The following is a 7,591-nucleotide window of genomic DNA, read 5'->3' as shown; positions in this document are numbered from 1 at the left end:
GTTTATTTACTTGGCTAGCTAGCAAATGGCAGCTAAGTTATACTGTCAGAATTGCTAGCACGAATAAGTCAAAAATTTGTAAAATGACAGGTGATTCATGGCATTGTCATGGTAAAAAGTGGCTGGGTGCCAAAAAGAGCCCGGGTGATGTAATATTGGCTTTCGAACGACTCTTGAGTGACAGTTGCTATACCAACGCTTAGCATTACGTAACCTGGGCACTTTTTGGTCAGTCTCAAGAGTCGTTCGTAAGCCATCAGCTACTTGTTAGTCACTTAATATTGTGCCTAAAACTATTAAGTATTCCGTTTTAGCTACACCTGCCGGTATCCTGTACATCAACATTTGCAGTCAATACTACTTTTTGAATCGCTATATATTGTGGCTAAACACATTTTTACCCGGTAAATAAAGTGTTCCATTTTAGCCGTTTACATCATCATTTGCATTTCAATTGAAATTGTTTAGAGTAGAAATTCATTTTTATAAAAAGGAGAAAATATACTGATATACGGTGCTTGTTTATCTACCGTTTTAGCAAGCCAGCCAGTTAATTTGCTAACATCTTAAATAATATACGGTGCTTGTTCATCTACCTTTTTAGCAGGCCAGCCAGTTCATTTGCTCACATCTTAAATAATATACGGTACGGTGCTTGTTCATATACCTTTTAAGCAAGCTAGCCAGTTAATTTAATAACATCTTAAATAATATATGGTGCTTGTTCATCTACCTTTTAAGCAAGCCAGCAAGTTAATTTGCTAACATCCTAAATACTATACGGTGCTTGTTCATCTACCTTTTTAGCAAGCCAGCCAGTTAATTAGCTAACATCTTAAATAATATACGGTGCTTGTTCATCTACCTTTTTAGCAAGCCAGCCAGTTCATTTGCTAACATCTTAAGTAATTTAAGATCTACCATTATTTGTTGATATAGGCCTATTTAGAAAAACTTGGGAGAGTTCATACTAGCTTGCTAGCTATACACTAAGTAAAATAATGTGCCCCAGCTAACGGAGGAATTGCTAATCACTAACGAGATGCTAGCGGCGATTTAACCGGTTGAAATGTACTTACTTTGACACTATAACAAACTTGTGAGTCAACAACTTTCCTAACACAGTCAAACATCAAGCACATGGTTTATTGCAGGTAAAATACAGGCAAGCTGGTCTCAGGTAGCGAAGTATAATGCGAGATGCTCTGGGGTAAATCGCGTTATTGAGGTAGTCTGACTTCCAAAAAGAGCCCGGGTGACGTAATGCTAACGTTGGTATAGCAACTGTCACTCAAGAGTCGTTCGAAAGCCAATATTACATCACTCGGGCTCTTTTTGGCACCCGGTCACTTTTTGCCATGACAGCATCTTTTCTTCTCTAACCGGGATGATCTTGTGAATAACAATGCTTTTGCAGTCAGAGAGAGAGGGCGAAAGGGGAAGTGTGAGAGCGAGGGCATTTCCCTCCATGAGAAAGAATGAGCCCCCCTACATGGTCCAGGTAGTTAAGTTAGATGTTAAGGCAAAAGAGTTCCTCACGTTCAGAGGCTGTTCAAAGGTTGCTCACGTTCTGAGGTTTTAGAGTATTCTGGCACGCGCGTTCCATGGTATGTGCCGGTATGTATGGTGCATTTCATAATATTATGATCAATTATCATACTCACAAAACAGAATAGATAATCAGATTAGACACAAGGATCGTCACTGATCATTTATTTTCCTCCTTTACACCTTTCAGGTAGACCTTTCATTGGAGAGTCCCTTTATTGGGGGCGACAGTGGTACAGTGGTAGAGAAGTCGTTTAGTAATCAGAAGGTTGCTAGTTCGATTCCCTGTCGAAGCGTCCTTGAGCAAGACACTGAACCCCTAATTGCTCCTGATGTGCAGTGTGCCATCAGTGTAAATGTAAAAATGTAAAATGTGTATACATTGTAAGTCGCTTTGGATAAAAGCGTCTGCTAAATGACTAAAATGTAAAAAAAATGTAAATGTTATTGAAAAGGCAACATGCAACTGCAAAGCAGGACATTGGGCCTCATTCTCGAACATTTTCTGAAGTTTCTTCTGAAATGTTTCTTACGGACTTCGGAAAACCAACGTAAGAAAAAGATCTCCGCCAGATTCGCGAACGCCTGAAAATGTGTTCTTACGCTGCCGAAGTCTTCTCAGCTGTGCTCCCCCAGAAGAGGTTTCTTAAATTGAAAGCGCGTTCTGGTGCACCTGGATATGAATACATAAACGCCCTGCCAGCTCCTTATAAGGGCACGCAACCGTAGTGACGTGTGCAGTCGGAATCGACCAAATCCACCCGAAAGCAACGTGCATGTCAAAGTGGAAAGCGAGCACCGGTCGAGTAAACGCAGAACTAACTTCATCGGTGCAGGATGTAGATTGTATTTCACCATGCAGGGATTCAAGTATTCCGGCACCGTGCCGGATTTCCGGTGTGCGGCGTTTGGCTGCGGAAAAAAAGTCTTATAAAAAATAAAAATAAAAACACGTCTCGATATCATCACCATCACTTTCGAGTTTATGAGTTCGTCTGCCGATGAAATGAAAGGAGAACAACTCTCCCGCTCTCAAAATAACATTATTAGCCAATCAGAAGTAGATTGGGGCGGGTCTTGGGAAAATGTGCTTCAAACACCGACTTTTCTCTATCGCTCTGCCTATGCTGCGTAGATGCCCGAGTAGAGATGTCAGCGAAGGAGAGTAGGATGGAGAGTAAGTTCATGAATCCTGGGGAAGATGCCCTCCTAGTTGATAAAGGATTGAAAAATAAATCGCGCTGGGCATGGATAGAAGAGATAGGGAAGGACAGTAAGCCTTTTGGTAGCTGGTGTAACTAAGAAGTTAAGAGAAGTAGGTGCTTGCTTCTGCACTTTGTGCTCGAAAAAGATACTATAGGCTATGCAACGACCTGGAAAAAAGTGCTTCCACGTCATGAGTTAGACTCTGCTCATAGAGCAGCCGTTTGTGCTCTCCAACACACAACGCCGTTACCGGGAGCAACAACCACTGCTGATGTACCAGCATCAATAACTGACCGTGTGTGTGACCTGAAAATACGCGTGTGCACGTTCATCGCATAGCGAGATCTGTCTTTCAGGCCCGCCCAACCCGTGGTGAATTTATGCCAAAAAATAGCTGAAGACAATTGCTTTGACTAAAATGTCGATATCCAATCAGCATGCCAGCTATTTTAACACACACGGCATAACACCAGAGATTAAAAGACGTATTTCGGAAAAGTAAAAAAAACGGCATGTTTTCCTTAAATGTCGACGAAGCCACCAACAAGAACATGGACAAAGTCCTGGTTTGTATTTATTTCCCAACATTTAAGTTACCAGTTCTTGTAACATTTTAATGTTTTGCTTGTTATTTATTTCATTGATATATTTTCTATTAATTTCCTAGTATTTAATTTACGATTATTTCTTTTGAACAAAGTAATTATGGAAATGTTGCAATATAAAACTACATTATTATCTACAGTTCAACGGTTTAAAAAGTGAATCGCTGTCCTTTTTCATATATCCTCAATTAAATGCTTCCAAATCAAATCTTCTTCGTCCACTGACTGAATTTCACATACCCTTATAACATGTCACCTTGGGATTGTAGGTCATCTTGTAACCTTTCAAGGACGAAGCTTAGCAGCAAAACTTGATATCAAAAGAAATCGTAAATGCTACATGTGTTAGTACCATATTGTAGTGAGGTGGAGTAGTATTGCTGACCTTTCTTGGGATTGCAGTTTCAAAAGTCTCACCATAATCTGCGATCATTCATTTCTAAATGTTTTTTTGTTTGTTTGTTTGTTTTTTTGTTTGCGAATGTGTCCACACCACGGGACGATGCCCCCCCTCCCCTCCCATTCACCCACACACCCAAAAAAGTTCAGGCTCAGGATTTTTTTTTTGCTTTAACCCGACCTTGGCTATATCAACACGATTGAGTTAAGTGCTGATTTGTTTATTCACTTACATTTGCAGTGTTCGTGTTGTCCTTTTATTTATTTTAGGACATCACAATGCCTCGTAGAATCATGACTATAAATGCGAAACGTAATTGTTAATGATACAAATATTCTTGTATTTATTATTATTATAATCCGAGGATGTCTGGGGGGTATTCGTCGTAGCGAGCTAAACGGTTTAGCGAGCTAATTTTCAGGCTAAGATAAAAACGCCCCTCTTTTTGGTTCGTGGAAGCAACTTTTGATAAATCACCATAGTTACATATCGATTAGCACTAACCTGCTCCAGGGCAGGCTAACTTAAGTGTAGCTGGATAAGCTTGCCACACCCCCGGAAAAAGGAGGGATCCCATTGACCAAGGACTGATATTAGAGTTAGATTAGCGGAGGGAGAGAGTTCTTTGCGATCGCCAAGGTCCATTATTCTTGTATGAGCGCTACCGATTCAGCCGACAAGGAATCATTAATTTACAAGACCTTCTCGAGTCATTTATTGCAAACACCACATTGACTGTCTTGCGCTTTTTTGCGAGTGGTACATTTTTGTAGTGTCGGTGATGCGGAGAACAAAGCACTCATAATTATATGAGTGTTATTAGTACACCATAGCATATCATTATTGTAGAAAATGATTACGGTGGACTCATGATAAGAAGAGAGAAATACAGACAATTTATTTTCACTGCTTCAATTTATTGCATTTGTTATTAATACATTTAGTCATTTAACAGACGCTTTTATTCATGGTTTTGGTGATCGACCTTTCCTGCCTTTTGAAGTAGGACGTGCACGTGCAAATGCCATGATAACTTTAGCCTGGTTGAAATTAAGCACATGATTAGGATGCGGATCAGCCGTTAACGAACCGATATTGGCTGTTCTCAATCAGCTCGCTAATCTTAACGGGCTAAAAGGCCAATTGATTAACTTAGCTTCAATCCTACGACGAACGTACCCCTGTAGAGTTGATTTGAACGCAATCACCAACGATTTCTAATTGGGGCATTACAGCAGCAGATAAAGGGCAATATACACATAACAGATTATAAAACGAACTCTGTCTCTCTGCTCGCCACTTCTTGTCGCTTGTGACACAGACAACAGGGGTGGTCGAACGATGCACCGTTGCAGGGTCTGCCGGACAACAACCAGGCGTCCACAACTGTGGAAGGTCACAAAGTGATGTCCCACTGTGTGTGACTCCCTGCTTTGACGCTGTATGAGCCTATATGCAGATTTACGCCTGGCGCGGTCGGTCTTCAGTCTCCCAGCAGCTTTCAGCAGTGGTGCTAGCCACAGGGGCATGCTACAAGCACAATTACAAAGGGTCTTAGCCACATCAAACATATATGCAATAACATTTCATGTAATATGTCTCCCACAATTAGGCGAAAAAAAGCGTTCACTTGATGGTTAAGGCAGCTCCTTGATGTAGGACTATGTAATGGACAGAATAACCTACATGATCCTTGTAACACCTGCATATACTCACCCGAAAATAAAGTAACATACAAAGTTAAGGTGTATTACCTAGAAGCCCGACAGAGATCTATGTACATGTCCATAGCTACTTCTGCTTCAACAAGGTGTTTACGGACTTGGCGCTAATTTCAGTTTATAAAAGGTAGGGTAGGCTGAAGGCGCCCCTTCTTGCAAGGGTCGTCAGAGTCGGTTCACAACAGTATGCATACACAAACATTCCATTCTTTCATAGCATTTCTGACTGCTCCCCCTCATGTCTGGAAAAGAAAAAAAAGCATAGATAAGTTAATGTCTCTACACAAAGTAATCAAATGAAAACTGTCATTGTTCATGTTCATGTGTGTGCGTGTGTAGACATGTTTGTGTGTCCATGAGCACATAAATGTAATTTGCTAGCCTGGATACCAGACCGAACTTAGCCCCGCCCACACATTTTTTGGTTGGGAAGTTCGGTCTGGCATTACTCCATTGAGGAGAAATTATCTGCGGACAGACATTGCCCTACCAATCAAATTGTCAAGGCAGGCTTTATACGATGATGGACAGATGATCAACCGTAACGTAATCAACCACGTCACCAAAGAGCTTTTGGGGTGAATTCTTTTTCAACAAACATGACTGCCGTTGTAGAGCTGAAATGTGGTGATTCGAGTCTGTTTTAGAAGACATTGACAGCACATTCATTTTGAAAGAGGAACAGAGAAACGCGATTAAGGCATTTGTCGATCAAAAAGATGTTTTTGCCGTCCTTCCTACGGGATCCGGTAAAAGTTTAATGTATCAGCTGGCCCCATGGTCTACGTTATGGTCATACTACGTTGCTCTGATTGGTTCTAGATATATCCAATTGAGCGAAGAGGCATTTTTTTTCCTGGTTCGGTTGAAACACGCCCCATAATCACAGCCCATTGGAGCGGTATCAGACTCATATTCTGACTAGAATTATGAGTATGACATCGTCAGGCTAGTCATTTGCCTCTTCTAACAATAAATGTTTCAGGTTTCTTGAATCAAATACTTTGCTCTTGAAAATAATTACTGACTATACAGAGTTGTACACACTTTTTGTCATTTAGCCTAACTTTTCCTCAAAATTCCGAATTAGAAATTTACAACAACATAATCACTGTTTGACATTAACCATGTTCCCAAAATCTAAACTAAACTTCCTTCTATTTGAGATCGACTACATTAGCTTCGCTAAGTAATACAGTGATATGTGATATCTGTGCACTTTAAAAGAAATAAGGCAATTTCACCTTTACTTCTTGTTCGCCTCATCTGACTCGCTGTGGATTTGCGCAAATTAGAATGGGCTTGTTTGTCGAATGGACGGAATACGACGTTCACTTTCTGGAGTGTATTTTCACATTTGTTTCACATCTAGCTAGCTCTATGGGCCTACAAACTGTTCGACATCGATTGTATTTTCACGTTTAGCTAGCTATCTCTATGGGCCTACAAACTGTTCCACATCGATTGTATTCACATTTGTTTCACATTTAGCTAGCTAGCTCTATGGGCCTACAAACTGTTCCACATCGATTGTTATAGCCTCAATTACAACTTCTGATGTTTTCTGGATTTCATTACTTACCATTTGTTAAATCCATGTGAGGGAAACGGTACACATAACAGACTATAAAACGAACTCCGTCTCTCTGCTCGCCACTTCTTGTCGCTTGTGACACAGACAACAGGGGTGGTCGAACGATGCACCGTTGCAGGGTCTGCCGGACAACAACCAGGCGTCCACAACTGTGTGTGACTCCCTGCTTTGACGCTGTATGAGCCTATATGCAGATTTACGCCTGGCGCGGTCGGTCGTCAGTCTCCCAGCAGCTTTCAGCAGTGGTGCTGTTCATGTGAGGGAAACGGTCATGTCGACGACAAACAATTGTTGAGTGAGGTAAGGACAAATCCACGTGCAGCGGTCACTCTGTTATCGTTGCAGAAATGTGCTTGCACAGAAGGCCTACGTTGTTACGATGACGTCACACGGTCGAGACAGAACCACTTGTTGATTAGTAAGTAGCCTGCAGATATGTCAAATATTTGTAATGAAAGCTATAACTTACTGATATATTTACGTTATTGAAACGGAGGGCAGTTCTTCTTCTCCAAGG

Source organism: Clupea harengus, chromosome 8, assembly GCF_900700415.2.
Source record: "Clupea harengus chromosome 8, Ch_v2.0.2, whole genome shotgun sequence".
Lineage (NCBI taxonomy): Eukaryota > Metazoa > Chordata > Actinopteri > Clupeiformes > Clupeidae > Clupea > Clupea harengus.
The sequence above is the reverse complement of the archived record's forward strand: the minus strand, read 5'-3'. Positions refer to the sequence as shown.